The sequence below is a fragment of the Marmota marmota genome, unplaced genomic scaffold, assembly GCF_001458135.2.
Source record: "Marmota marmota marmota unplaced genomic scaffold, marMar, whole genome shotgun sequence".
Classification (NCBI taxonomy): domain Eukaryota; kingdom Metazoa; phylum Chordata; class Mammalia; order Rodentia; family Sciuridae; genus Marmota; species Marmota marmota.
This window is the reverse complement of record NW_026000174.1, coordinates 14,960,367-14,976,838: the sequence shown is the minus strand read 5'-3', so window position 1 is coordinate 14,976,838 and position 16,472 is coordinate 14,960,367. Positions and strand designations below refer to the sequence as shown.

Below are 16,472 nucleotides of genomic sequence, written 5' to 3'. Positions count from 1 at the left end.
AAAAAAAAAAAAAAAAAGCCCACATATAAGAAATGCATGGCCAGGTGCGGTGGCACCTACCTGTAATCCCAGTGGCTTGGGAGGCTGAGACAGGAGGATCATGAGTTCAAAACCAGCCTCAGCAACAGCGAGGCAATAAGTAGCTCAGAGACCCTGTCTCTAAATAAAATACAAAATAGGATGGGGATGTGACTCAGTGGCCATGTGCTCCTGAGTTCAATCCCTGGTACATCATCACCCCCCACACAAAAAAAAATGCATGGACCCAAGATCTATTTCCTACACTGAGAGAGAATTTAAATTTAACTATAACCTCATAGAATAAATTGTTGGAACTGATAACTAATGAAAGATTACTAATGAATAATTAAAAATAATCACCTGCTTCATCTTGAAAAAAAAGTTTAGACATGAATATTGTGAGCTTCCTAAAATTTCTTTCAAATCTATTCTTCAATGAAGATTCCTCAGAAAACATGGAATGGAACTACCATTTGACCCATATATCCCACTTCTCAGTTTATACCCAAAGGACTTAAAATCAGCATACTACAGTGATGCAGCCACATCAATGTTTATGGTAGCTCAACTCAAAATAGTTAAACTATGGAACCATCATAGATGTCCTTCAACAGATGAATGGATGTTTAAAATATGGTGTGTGTATCTGTGTGTGTATGTCTATGTATGTATGTATAAACAATGGAATATTACTCAGCCTGAAAGAAGTATGAAATCATGGCATTTGCCAGCAAATGGATGGAGCTAGAGAACATCATGCTAAGCAGAATAAGCCAATCCCAAAAAACCAAAGGCCAAATCTGTGTTCTTGATATGCAGATGCTAATTCATAATAAGGGGCAGGGGTACTAGGGAAGAATGAAGTTACTTAGATAAGAAGGAGTAAAGGAAAGGGAAGGGGGTATGGGGTTAGGAAGCATAGTAAATGAAACAGACATTATTACCTTATGAACATATATGACTGCACAACTAATGTGATTCTACAACATGTACAATCAGAAAAATGAGAAATTACACTCCATTTATGTATGATATATCAAAGTGCATACATGTATTCTACTGTCATGTATAAACTAATTAGAACAAATTTAAAAAATCTATTCTTCAGTTCTCATCAACACACTTCTAAGTCTGGATTCTTTATAATGAATATTGTTAAAACGTAGAAACAGTTAACATACATATTACCTCTTGTGAGAAGCACTGCTGTCAACCCAAACTAAAATTTGATAAATTAATATTAAGCAGCAAATGTATGTCACATTAAAACTGTTAAGTATTGATAATACTGGTAGATACACTGTTGCTTCACAATGTGTGTAGCAGCATTTAATAAATGGAGAGTTTCAAAGTCACTCAACTTTTTGTTTGGATAATACTGTAGAATGATAAAGTTATTGTGATAATAGCAATTTCTGTATTTATTAATAAATAGGCAAGAAGACACTATCAAGTAACAATATTTAACACTTTCTTTTTTCTTTGTTTGACTTCATTGTAATTTGTCACATTCACTTGTTTGCCAACAGTCTATTGCTTTTACTCTACAATAGCAATGTTAGGTAATTTGTCAGAGACCATATGACACTCAAAGCATAAAGTATTCACTATCCGGTCTTTTCAAAAAAAAAAAAAAATCAAATTTGACCAACCTCAGCTCTGGATAGTTAAATATAACCCATTAGGATGACTTTTCTATTTTCTTCCTCCAATCATTCAATAAGCTAAGACAACAGTGGATGTCAAAATCCTTAAGATGACTAAATATTCTGACCTTCAGATAGGGAGCAAGAAAAAGTAAAGTTTGGTTGTCAGTGCAGCCATGCTGCTGGTCAGGGTATGGCTCACCTTTGGCTGCCTTATCTTAAGCACTTCCCTCAATTTCTGTTCCCAGGACTTTAACTAAGGTATAAAAACAGGATTTCCTAAAGCAATAAAATACCAATGGTCCTGAGGTATAAAACAGTCAAGAACAATGTTGAAAAGTTCAACAACTACACCTAGGACAGTGTTTTTCTTCAAGGAGTCCCACATCGGCATAGCCCTGGTGGAGATATAAAATGCCTGAAACACATGTGGAGGTGGAATTTGGCAGACCCACCTGCAGGAGAATCAAGGACCCTTGTCTGAACAGTTGTGACTTCCAAACCAACTACACTGCAAAGTGGTCTTTGAGTTGCTCCTCTGAGGTCTGGGCCATTCCCCAATTCCTGAGGTTTGAGGAACCCGTTCTCCATTACCAATGACCACAGCTGAGACAAACATTTAATGCACATTTTCTTCATTACCTTCAGCCCCAGCCCAATGACCACTAGCCTTCTCAAGAGTAGACAGATGGAAGTGCCAAAGAGTATTTACACAGTAGCTGGGATGAGAATGACAGAACCTCATAACCAGATTAAATATATTGTATCACATTTTCTTCTAAAGTAAACTAAAATAATTAAAATAAGAACAAATTTTCCAACTGTAGGAGAGAGCATCTGTGTGTGTGCTCCCATGCACCGCTGCACAGGCATGTGTGCCTGTGCTTATTAACAGGGAGAAAAAAGATCTTCTCCTGTTATTAATCTAATTACTCTTTCAATTCCTTCAAAAATGATATCCTATATAGATTTCAAGAAGTAGCAATCAAAAGAGTACAAAAGATAATGTTAATTTGATGTGCTTTTGAGTTTTACTTGCTACTTGGAATTGAATCTTAATACATTAAGTGTATTAATTATGGTTATCTAATTCAATCTCTTTAATAACTTTAAAATAAATTTATTTTTATAAAAATGTATAACCAAAGTCCTTACTGTCTTTTATAGGTTAGAAATGCAAGCCTATAAAATGGAAGGATATCCTGTTATTTTGAGAACAATAACTCACTTATTAACACACCTCTTAAATAATTTCCTACTATGATTTTTTAAATTCCATTACAATATAATCATATACATAATGAATACAAGTTCTTGAAAGCTGCTGGCAAAGTTGGGATTTGTTTTTTAAGATTTTAACTTTAGAACAATATTTTGAACACTAATATCAGGGAGTCAATCTATCAGCAAGCATTTGAGTTCTTTGATTGATGAAGTTATGAATTACAAAAAATTTATATACAATCCCTGGTTGCAAGAATTTAAAACCTAGTTGAAAAGTCTTCTAAGTAGTTTAAAAGCAGCTTCTTCTAATGTCTATAGTATGAAGGAATTTGCCTTCAAACTTCCTATCAGTAATCAATTCTAAAGTATTTCAAATTATAGAAGAGAAATGCTATAATCATTAACCAAGGTATAATCCAAAAATGAGCTAAAATTATTATGAAGCATCTGTTTTTAAAATTTTATTTATCTATTTACTTAGGTAGTGGGGATGGAAACCATGGTTTTGCACATACTAAGCATGCACTCTACCACTCAGCTATAGTACAACTCATGTCAAGCAACTTTTTCTTTAAAAAAAAAAATCCCAAATAAGAGAAAAATCATGGAGGAACTCTGGTCAAAGAGGAGGAAAGGATGGGGAGGGGTCATAGGGATAGGAAAGATGTTGGAATGAGATGAACATCTTTACCCTAGGTACATGTATGACTGCACATATTGTGCACAATTGTGCTACAATCGTGTGCAATGAATCAAAATGCATTCTGCTGTCATATATACCTAATTAAAATTAATTAATTTAAAAAGAGAAAAAGCAAATGTAATTTTGAGTATTAATGAGAAGGCTTAGTTACAGAATGAGCCACAGGAGATCTAGTCTAAAATTAAATAAAACTTACAAATAAGTATAGAAGAAAATGTATTAGCGCACTAACTCTGAGTGAAAAAAAAAATAGTAGGGGAGGGGAACAGACCTTTCAAAAAAGTTGGGCAACTGCAGTCCCAACTTCCTGGGAGGCTGATGTAAGAAGATTGCTTGAGCCCAGGAGTTCAGGTCCAGCATGGGCAATATAGTGATACCCTGACTCAAAAACAAAACAGCATGCTAGAGGTATTTAGAGCTAGTGTCCAGATTTTTGCAATTTGGTTTGAAATGCACCAAAAACAAAATGAATTAATGGATGGTAGAAAGACCAATAGATGGATAGATATGGGATAAAACAAATATAATAAATGTTAGACTCTTGCTGGTATATGGGTATTAACTTTAATATTCTTTCAACTTTGCTATATCTTTGAAAATATTCAAAATAAATTTTTAGTATATGCACACACATCAGTGTTCAAATGATATACTAAGGGAGGTTAAAGTGTTAACATCCTTTGTTCTCTTTTTATTTTGAATATTTTATTTTTTAATACTGGATTCATGGAGAATCCAATGCTATATTTTTCCTTTCAAAAAATACAAATGAAAAAAAGCTGCATTTTGTGAACTAATGTGGATTATCAAATAAAATTATTTATGCACACATAAAACTTTTTCTATCCACAATTTTTAAAACTTCTTTTTTTTTTTTTTGGTACTAGGAATCAAACACATGGGCACTTAACCACTGACCCACATCTCCAGCCCTTTTTATTATTTTGAGACAGGGTTTTGCTAAATTGCTCAGGGCCTTGCTGAGGCTAGCTTTGAACTTGTAATCCTCCTGCCTCAGCCTTCCAAGTCACTGGAATTATAGACATGCACCACCACACCCTGCTAAAAACTTTACTTTTAAAACATACTTGCAAATAATTTTATACCTTTCCCAAACCCAATTACAATGTTGCTTTTCATTATCAATATAAAAATATTTCTAAAAGGAAGTAATCTAATTTTATTTTTGGTATCCTTACCATCTAACAGTGCCTGCTACTTGATAAATGCTGAGTGTTAGCTAAACTATACTGCTAATAAACACTATTTAGATTGAAGCTTGGATGGAGAAGCTGGTATATGCTTTTGATCCCTGCAATGTTTCAATATTCATTCTGGAATGTCATAAACTCACCCAAAACATAAAACCATCATATTCAAAACTATCATCCCTCCCTCTTCTCCTCTACTACAAAGGATAGATAATAGGTTTAATTTTATTTCTGACCAACCATCACAAATGGAATGTAAGACCTTACCACTATAAAGACAGGAGTCTTTATTGTCATTAACTTAATTTACTGAGTGAACTTAAACAGAATTCATACAGTGACTGTTTTGTATAGTTTATTTGAAGCTATTAATAGGTAAGAATGGGTGTTCTCATCATACTGATATGTATCCAGACATAATTCTAAAGTCCTTGGAACTCTCATGAGAAGTTTCTGGTACTTCCTTAGTTTCAACTATTCACAATCCCAAAGGAATAGGATGACACAGTTTGGTTCTAGATTCTAGTCTCTGGTGGAAAATTTGAAATACAAATACTAAAATTATACAGAAGTCACGATTTAGAAAACGTAGGCACATATAATGCGTGATCTTTTTTTTATTTGTTCAGAATTTACAGTTAAATTGTGAGGTAAAAAAGAAAAACTATAAATACCAGCTATTGACATTACCAGAAACTGACCTCTGAACAGTAACATAGCAAAGAAACACAAGCTTTTAGTCAGACACCAAGACTCAGACTATGTGAGGGCTACTCTTTCTGAGCCTTCATGTCTTCAATAAATAGGGGGCTGGGGCTGGGGCACAGTGGTAGTGCACTTGCCTCGCACGCATGAGGCACTGGGTTCAATCCTCAGCACCACATAAAAATTTAAAAAAATATTTAAAATGTGTCCACCTACAACTAAAATATATTTAAAAATTAATAAAAATATAAATAGTAGCCTACACCTTACGATGTTGGCCTAACTAGCATATGTTTAGTGTTCCAAAACCTGAACTATTATAATTCAGGAGGTAATACACTCTTCTTTTCAATAACACTGATACAAGTAGTCACACTGAGGCTCAAATTGATATCTGAATAGAAAAAAATATACTGAGTTACTACATTAGTTTCCCAGAGCTGCTGTAACAAAGTAACACAACTGGGTAGCTTAAGACAAGAGAAATTTATCCTTTCACAATTCTAGGAGCAAAAAGTCCAAAATCAAGGTGTCAGCATGGCTGGTTCCTTTTTGGAGGTTCTGAGAGAGAATCAGTTCCCTGCATCTCTAGTATAATCTGGAGTTGGCCAGCAACCCTAAACATTCCTTGATTTATAGCTTCATCACTCCATTCTCCGCTCCCATATTCACATGCCATTCTCCTCTTTGTCTCTCTCTTCAAGTGCCCCTCTTCTCATAAAGACAGGAGTTACCAGATTAGGGCCTATTCTAACCAGTATTACCACATCTTAACTTGATTATATCTACAAAGGTCCTGCTTCCAAATAATTGTCACATTCACAGATTCTGGTAGGCATGATTTTAGGGAGAAAATATCCTATCCAGAATAGCTACAAAACTACTTCCTAGAGAATAAATGAAAATAATGTCACCCCCTTCAACTGAAGGTTTTATATATTAATTATTGTTCGCTCAGAGAAAAGGTCTTATTTTACTTATTTCAGTATTTACTTTTAAACTTATTACTTAAACAACTTATAATGCTGGCCTAGGGTTGTGGCTCAGTGGTACAGCGCTTGCCTAGCATATTAGAGGCCCTGGGTTCGATTCTCAGCACCATACATAAATAAAATAAAGGTCCAACTAAAAATATATATACATATATATTTCTTAAAAAGACTTTTAATAATGTTTAGCAAATATAATAAAGGTAATGAAATTGCATCTTTAGAAAGAAAAGTAGAATTTACACAACGATATTATTATTTATCTGGTCAGAGGCTGTAATGCCTCTACTTTTGTGATGAAATTCTAAAATAATCACAGCCATTAAGCAAGTCACTCAGGAAAAGGTGTTAGGTGACCAGACTCCTGACTTTAAGCCAGTGAAACTGCAGCAAATGTACCCCCATGAAGAGTATGCAAGCCAATTCATGTAGATATATATATTAAAAAAATGAACTACCTACATAGGAAAGCAGTGAAGCTATATCACCACTTGAACACAGATACATCCCACTCCTTCCCCTCACTTAGGCAGAATATCAGATAGTCCAAGGTCACAGGCATGTACAAGGTATTTTGGAGAAGAAAAGATTCCTACAACACAGACTGGGTTCTGGACTATGGCAGCACCTTCACTCTCAAACTATTCAGTCATGCTACAGTTTATATGTACCTGTTAAGTCCATCTGTGAATTAAGTATCACTATAATTGAATTCACCCTCACAAAAAGGGATAAATGACTTTATAAGATTCTGAAAAAGAAACATGGACTGAAGTAAATACTAACAATTCAAATATAAGCAAATGGCAGAACTGAAATTTTCTACCCATCCAAAGATTTATCAGTAGCAATAAAAAGAAAATATAATAAGAAATAAAACAATTAAAATTTTATATCTTGAAATAAAATCTAATGATAGCAGGAAGCCATCAAAACATTTTGACAATATATTTCAATAGGATTTATTTCATTCTTTTAAAAGTTTTTTTTATTCTTTAAGACTTATGCATATTTTATAGCATTTACAATATATTAGTACAGAAGATATAACTCAGAAATAAACATACACATCTATATCACTCAAAATTTTTCATAGATGGAATATACAATCAAAATATATGTAAAGATCACTATTCAGACAATCCCTAGAGAAACAGAAATATCCTGTAAGAACACTGAACTCCAAAAGGACAAATACTATGATTCCACTTATATGAAGTATCTAGAATGGGCAAATTCATAGACAACATAGATCAGACAGAGTGAAGAAGGAGACAACAGGGAATTATTGCATAATGAGTATAGAGTTTCTGTTTGGAGTGATGAAAATGTTCTGGAAATAGTGATGACGGTACACTGGGCATGAAATTAATATAATTAAATTTTATACTTAAAAATGATTAAAATGGTAAATTTTATGTTACATATATATTATCATAGTAAAAAAAAAAATCTGATCATGTGCTCCCCCTAAAAACAAAAACACCCAACTCACTTTCTCAGTTCAAATTAAATATTTACTAAATAGTCTTTTGATCCCTGAGCTTACTTTCTGGGTGCCTTAAGCTAATTATCCTAACCAAGCAGATCTCACATTATACATTAACAAATTATGTATCTTGTTAGTTTATTAGGACATTTCTTCCAGATAATCTAAAAAAAAATTGAATTTCTGGACTTACAAGCCTAAGTATGGATAACCTTGAAACTTCCCAAAATAGAGATAGATGGTCTCTATCTTTAAAATCTCTTGAAGTATGTTATTGACCCATACTCATTATTTTTGACTACTAGGAAATCTAGACATTTATTAAAGAACATAGCTTATCCCCAAGTTAATCAATTTAACACTTCAAATGGAGTAAATCTCACCTAATTATTACCATTAGAAATTACAATTTTCAGAATCTGATATTGTACTTCTTCATTCATTCAACAAGTATTCACCAAGCACCAAAGACTAACACATACAAAGACTATACAAAATGGGTTGGAAGAAACAAGCATAACAGAACAATGCATGACAGAAGCAAAAGGGCACTACTGAAGCATACTTGACTAAGCAGCAGCAGATGAGATAATAAAATCCTAAGAGAGGGTGACACTTGATCTGCATCTTGAAGACCATAATGAAGTTACTCAGGGAAAGAGAGAAGGACCTTTGTTATACATCAAAAAAGATAAAGGAGTAAGTGAAATAATGTCTTTAAGTAACTGGTTTACTATCTGCAACCAAGAGTGGGCACTGAGGTCACTCAGAGAAGCAAAGCAAAGCTGGAGAATCCAAAGGGAAGTAGGGAGGCCAGGTGAGTCACATGTTGCTTAAGGAGAGGGATACATTCTCAGAAATGTGTTGTTTTGTTATTTAAATAACAGAATGTACCTACATGAACCCAGACGGTATAGTCTACTATACACCTAAGCTGTATGATATATAACACTGTATATAAAGTCAGACATTGGCTAATTTGTTATATAGTACCTTAACTCTAATTCTTCAGAAGAGAAACCTAAAGGAGGTAGGGTGGATGGCTAGGCAAGTTAAAATACAAAAGTTTCAAAACCACAGCTCTAGTTTGAATTCTCCCTTCCATCCATCTTTGTTTTGTCCTAGTCTAACCAATAAACTCATTAATAGAAACAGAGGGTTGGGGAAGAAGAGAATGGGGAGAAGCATAAACAATAATTTTTGCTTATTCTGTTAAAAGGTGTACTACAGAACACCCATGAAAAGATGAAAATCTAGCAAATCTCTGTGCCCATGAGTACCAAATTTACCAAAATTTCCTTATATTCCCCCATTTCATGTTTTAATGAAATTATTAAACTTTAAAAATCAAGCATTTCGAGACAAAAATTAGTCAGCACTTCTTTTCAAAGGTATTTCTTCTTCTTCTTTTTTTTTTTAAGTGCTGGGTTCTGGATGCAACCCAGAATCCTTGTATATACTAGGCAAACACTTTACACTAAGACACAATCCCATCCCTTTTTTATTTTGAGACAGGTCTTGCTAGTAGACCAGACTGGTCTTGAACTTGTGATCGTCCAGCCTCAGCCTCCCGAGTAGCTATTTCTAAATTCATTTATAATCACCACTGCAAGCCAAAGAAAAATAGAACAAAATAATAAATAAGATTTTTAAAAATATGTCCTGGGCTGGGGTTATGGCTCAAGCGCTCACCTCACACTTGAGACCCAGGGTTCGATCCTCACCACCACCACATAAAGATAAATAAGTGAAATAAAGGTATTGTGTCCAACTACAACTAAAAATAAATATTTAAAAAATAAATAAAATAAGTCCTGATGGACTTTCTGCCAATGACATTATCCTGTCCACTTTAATGTTCTACAGGACAAAACTGGCAGAAAGCTTTTAGGCATATAGTATACCATTTCTCTTTAAAAGAAATGGACAGGCTGGGTGCACGCCTATAATTCCATCAACTTGGGAGGCTAAAACAGGAGGATCACAAGTTTGAGACCAGCCTCAGAAACTTAGCAAGACCTTGTGCAACTTAACAAGATCCTGTCTCCAAATAAAAATTATTATTAAAAGGGGGGCTGGGATTGTGGATCAGCAGTAGAGCGCTTTGCCTAGCAAGTGCGACGCCCTGGGTTCAATCCTCAGCACCACATAAAAATAAATAAAATAAAGGTATTGTGTCCAACTACAACTAAAAATAAATAAATAAATAAATATTTATAAAAATGGGGGGGTCTGGCTCTGTGACCCCCTGGGTTCATTCCCCAGTACCATTAGAAAATAAGAAAAAAAGAAAAAAAAAACTACCCAGGGGCTGGGATTGTGGCTCAGAAGTAGAGTGCTCGCCTAGCACATGCGAGGCCCTGGGTTCGATCCTCAGGACCACATATAAATAAATAAATAAATAAAATAAAGATATTTTTAAAAAACTAACTACCCACAACTAAATTAAAAAGAAGCTTCTTAAAGCTTTCATGCAGATGAAATTCCCCAAAAACAAATAAACAACACCTCCACACACAAACAACACGAACTTCTTGGACAGTAACTTCAATGCTTCATAAACTGCTTTTTAAAAGAATAAAAACAGCAAAAAACTTTATGTGCAACAGTGATACCACAGGGTAACTGCCAGCATGTCCAAGTTTACTCTGTTTGTTCTTAGGCCAGGAACCACCCTTAAAGTCTACAATATTTTCCTGCTCTCTCCAGCCACAGTACCCTTTTGTGTCCTTCCTTCACTAGCAGCATTCTGCCAGAAACTACAGGAAGTGCATTAATACACAGAACTTGCCTGCAGCAATCTGCCTGAGTATTGCAAATGATCTTACCAACACCTCTGTTGTTGGCTAACTACAGGCAGAAACCAGACTTGATTTTACCCTAGATTTAATGTTGTTCACTGATTTATATGTGGCTTCTGGTTTTCAGAGATCCATATGTTCTGTTTATATAAATAGATATGTAATACATCTGTTTCTAGAGAATTACAAAGCAAAATTCACAAACCATGCTTAGAAATAAAACATTAATAATACTCTTGTAGGAAATTGAAACTGCCTAGCAACTTGAAAAAGTTCACTACTAAAATTCCCTTAAGTGTAAGTAAGGTTCTACAATATTTCCTTGTTTCTTTCTTTCTTCTAACATTCCCCTAAAGGTATATTAGAAGTTTACTCTGCATATGCTTGAGGTACCATTTTTTCAAATTGCTGTCATATATATATAATGAATCTTGAGTTCACCTAAACTCACTTCCTTTAAATAGTTTTCTATTGGGATGGTTCATCTGTATGGTATGCTCTCTGAATCTCACAAATACTCAATCTTTTTGACTAATCAATATTTTATGTAGAAAATATATAACATACAACTTTAATAATAATTCTATAAAGGCCATTCTTTTTCAATTGACCATAATGCCAAAAAGTGGCTTTGAAGAAAAATAACTAAAATGTTTAATTGGAAGACTACATACAACTATAGAATAGAAGCTCTGTTAAGTCCACAGACTCCTGCCACCTACTTTTTGAGCACTGCTATATATCTATGGTACCTAAAAGAGTACTCACCGGGAGTTGTGGCACACTTCTGTAATCTCAGCCTCTCAGGAGACTGAAGCAAGGGGACCACAAGCTCAAGGTCAGCCTGGGCAACTTAGTGAGACTCTGTTCTCAAAATAAAATAAAAAAGGGCTGAGGGTACAGCTCAGAGGTAGAGCATTTGCGTAGCATGCACAAGCCCTGAGTTCAATGCCCAGTACCACACAAACACACAAACACACACACCAAAAAAAAAAAAAAAGACTATAACTCAGTAAATATTTTCTCAACATATGAAAACTGGCAGATCTTTAAACTTCTACTTTCCCCATATGTTATCAAAAATAAAATGTGAGTATAGCACCACTCCCAGACAGCTGCACGCTATTTACTCCAATCCAGCAAAAACGTCCCACCCTATAGAAACTGAGGGGTACTGAGTCCCTGATTGCTATTTTCCAGAAGTGTATTAAAAAGGATGGGAATAGCTGCACTCTCTCCAAGAGGGAGTTCCTAAGCTCATGAATACAGAATTGGCTGCCTTCACCAAGAACCAAGAGGATTTTGGTGCCCTTGATTGCATAAAAAAATAAACCTCAACACTGATGGACAACTAGATTTCCAAGAATATCTTATTCTTATTGGTGGTTTAGCCATGGCGTGTCATGAATCCTTATGAAAGCTACACATTGCCAGAAGTCTGCGGCCCCCAAAGGACCTGATCTCAAAACTTCCTTCTTCCCTTCAGCTACCCAGTCATTCCACCCCATGCATACCCTGAGTCCAGCACAAGGTAGGGTGGGGTGGGGAGATGGGGAATAAATGAGAGAATCTAAATATAAACTATACATTAGATGATATTATAAAATTATTACTCATTATCTTGGGAATGATAATGACATTATAGTTATTCTAGAAAATATTTCTGTTTTCAGAAGATGCAAATTGAAGAATGTGGAAGTGAAGCATCAAGATAGCTACAACTTACTTTTAAACAATCCTGGTTTAAAAAAAAATTGTGGCTAAAGTAAATGTGGCAAAATGTTAATAACCAACTAACAAAAAGGAAACGCACTAATTCTTTGGTACACTATTCTTTCAACATTTCTAAAGATTTGGGTTTTCCAAATAAAAAGTTGGACCAAAAAAAGTCATTAAGCAGGGCTGGGGTTGTGACTAAGTGGTAGAGCGCTTGCCTAGCATGTGAGAGGCACTGGGTTTGATTCTCAGCACCACATATAAATAAGTAAATAAAATAAAGGTCCATCAACAACTAATAAAATATTTAAAGAAAAAAAAAGTCATTAAGCCAAAACATTTCTTCACATACCAATTCAATTCAACAGAAGTATTATGAAATCCAATACTGTTTAACATAATAGAAAATTCAACTTATAAATATTTTATGGCTTAAAATAATAACTGTTTTTGATTCTTGTTATAAACAGATTTGGGGTAAGTTGAATTATAAAGAAAATATCCAGGGCTGGGGATATAATTAATTGGTAGAGTGTTTGCCTCGTATGCACAAGGCCCTGGGTTCAATCCCCAGCACCACCAAAAAAATAAAAAAGAAAATATCCATGAAAAGTTGATCCCACTGAATAGATTTCTATTATTAAATCTGAGTTTTAGCTGTATTTTAAAAGACTTTAAGAGACAGCTAAAAAATGTTGTATAAAATTTAAATAGTTTAAGAATTAAAATCAAGAATCAATAAATTGGGGCTGGGGATGTGGCTCAAGCGGTAGCGCGCGCGCTCGCCTGGCATGCGTGCGGCCCAGATTCGATCCTCAGCACCACATACAAAGATGTTGTGTCTGCCAAAAACTAAAAAATAAATATTAAAAAAATTCTCTCTCTCTCTCTCTTCAAAAAAAAAAAAAAAGAATCTATAAATGGGATGGACTCAAACTAAAGTTTCTTCTCCGCAAAAGAAACAATCTGTGAGGTGAATAGATAGCCTACAGCTTGGGAGCAAATCTTTACCCCTCACACATCAGAGAGAGCACTAATCTCTAGGATATATAAAGAACTCAAAAAGCTAAACACCAAAAAAACTAAAAACCCAATCAATAAATGGGCCAAGGACCTAAACAGACACTTCTCAGAAGATGATATACAATCAATCAACAAATATATGAAAAAATGTTCATCATCTCTAGCAATTAGAGAAATGCAAATCAAAACCACTCTAAGAATTCATCTCACTCCAATCAGAATGGCAGCTATTATACATACAAACAACAATAAGTGTTGGCAAAGATGTGGGGGAAAAAGGTACACTCATACACTGCTGGTGGGACTGCAAATTGGTGCAGCCAATATGGAAAGCAGTATGGAGATTTCTTGGAAAACTGGGAATGGAACCACCATTTGACCCTCCATTCCCTCTCCTCAGTCTGTACCCAAAGGACTTAAAAACAGCATACTACAGGGTCACAGCCACATCAATGTTTATAGCAGCACAATTCACAACAGCTAAACTATGGAACCAACCTAGGTGCCCCTCAATAGATAATGGATTTAAAAAAATGTGGCATATATACACAATGCAATATTACTCAGCAATAAAAGAAAATAAAATCATGGCATTTGCAGGTAATTGGATGGAGTTAGAGAAGATAATGCTAAGTGAAGTTAGCCAATCCCAAAAAAACAAATGCCTAATGTTTTCTCTGATATAGGGAGGCTGATTCATAGTGGGATAGGGAGAGGGAGCATAGGAGGAATAGATGAACTCTAGATAGGGAAGAGGGGTTGGAGGGGAAGGGAGAGGGCATGGGGTTAGAAATTATGGTGGAATGTGATGGTCATTATTATCCAAAGTTCATATATGAAAACATGAATTGGTGTGAATACACTTTGTATACAACCAGAGATGTAAAAAATTGTGTTCTATGTGTAATAAAAATTGTAATGCATTCCGCTGTCATTTATAAATAAAAAAATTTTAGATAAAAAAGGAAAAGTTAAATAGTTATCCTAATAAAATGCTCATCAAAGCTGGGTATGGTGACATACTCCTATAACCCCAGCTATTAGGGAGACAGAAGCAGGAGGATCAGGAGTTTGAGGCCAGTCTGGGAAACAAGACCCCAGCTCAAAAATAAAAAACTAGGATTGGGGATATAGCTCAGTTGGTGGAATGCTTGCCTCCCTGGCATGCACAAGGCCATGGGTTCAATCCCCAGCACCACAAATAAAAATTAATTAATTTAAAAAGCTAAATAAGCAGTAAATATTCTTGTGCTGGGAGCATTTTTACAGTGCTTACCCAAATTTAAGAAAGTCCCCATGACCTAATGTCAAAACCCTTCTCAGAGAAATGTGACTTAGAATATCTAATACATGACAAGGTCCTCAACTTCAACATGCCACTCTTTTTCCAATAGGGAAATATATTATCTAACAAAGCTAGGTTACAACAATTCAGAGACAAGGAAAACCAACACAGTAAAAACAATAAAGATCATATCATGTATACACATAGATTAGGAAGTATCTTCATGTTCCTTAGTGCATCTGGTCTCCAAAGGTAGGCAGAGAAGAAGGTAGAAAAGAATGGTCAGTCTTCCCCTTTCAAAAATAAAAGAAAAAAAGGTCAAAGAAGTCAAGTAATTTTTCAACATCATCAATTTGATTTATTTCAAACTGAAAATTCATTCAATTTAAATAAAAAAAGTAAAGTTAAATAGTTATCCTAATAAAAATGTTCATCAAAAAAGAACAGGCCCAGCTAGGTACAGTGGCTTGCACCTGAAATCCTAGTGACTCACGAGTCCAAGGCAGAAGGATTGTTAAGTTTAAGGCCAGCAAATTAGCAAAACCCTGTCTCAAAAAAAAGTATCCCATTTCATATCTTTAAGTTGAAAAATGTGTAGTCAGTGGATACTGCAGTAAGTACAAATAAGGCAATTAGATATTTATTCCCATTAAAAAAAAAAAAAAAAAAAAAACCCTCCGGGCTGGGATTGTGACTCAGTGGTAGAGCGCTTGCCTAACATGTGAGGCACTGAATTAGATCCTCAGCAACACATAAAAACAAATAAATAAGCAGTATTGACGTCCATTACACCTCCAGCAGCAATTCGCGAAGCTGCCAAAGCCTTAGACAAGCGCCAGGCCCATCTCTGTGTACTTGCATCCAAGTGTAATGAGCCTATGTATGTCAAATTGGTGAAGGCCCTTTGTGCTGAACACCAAATCAATCTAATTAAGGTCGATGACAACAAGAAACTAGGAAAATGGGTAGGCCTCTGTAAAACTGACTGAGAGGGAAAGCTACGTAAAGTGGTTGGTTGCAGTTGTGTAGTTGTTAAGGATTATGGCAAAGAATCTCAGGTCAAGGATGTCATAGAAGAGTACTTCAAATGCAAGAAATGAGCAAATAAATTTTTCGTTCACATTCCTCAAAAAAAAAAAAAGCCACAAATAAATAAAATAAAGGTTAAAAAAAAAATCTTTGGGTAAAAAATATTAAAACTGCCTTCTCCTTTCAAAGATCATTTAGTAAGTAATACTACATTTTTAAAAATGAAGAGTTCAATACTGGTCTAATTATTTTTCATCTCTTAAAATATTATTTAATAGGGCTGTGGTTGTGGCTCAGTGGTAGTGTGCTCGCCTAGCATTCATGAGGCACTGGGTTCGATCCTTAGGACCACATAGAAATAAAATACTGATATTGTGTCTAACTAAAAAATAAATATTTAAAAAAAATTAAATATAGGTTATCACAAAATATTCCCCCAAATACTTAAGACTGACTTGAAACATAGTTTAATTTTTTCAGTCTTTACTTAAAAATCAAGACTGATATGAATGCAAAATTGATACGAATCATTTCTTCCTGATAATGTTATAAAATTTTTATTTTAGAATATATTCTTCAGCCAGATGTGTAATCCCAGCAACTCCAGGGGCTGCAGCAGGAGTATCACAG

The 16,472-nt window shown here is 34.8% G+C and overlaps 1 protein-coding gene and 1 long non-coding RNA gene across 6 annotated transcripts in view; one reads left to right on the top strand and one right to left on the bottom strand.

Annotated features, from left to right (window-relative positions):
- The window catches only part of Fchsd2 (FCH and double SH3 domains 2), a 245,351-nt gene that overhangs the window by 175,490 nt on the left and 53,389 nt on the right, over positions 1 to 16,472 (bottom strand). The gene's annotated exons all lie outside the window — the stretch shown is intronic.
- On the top strand, positions 14,698 to 15,989 carry LOC125612021. The gene is made up of 3 exons (XR_007342276.1): positions 14,698 to 14,708; positions 15,513 to 15,514; positions 15,615 to 15,989. It is a non-coding gene; the product is annotated as an uncharacterized LOC125612021 (long non-coding RNA).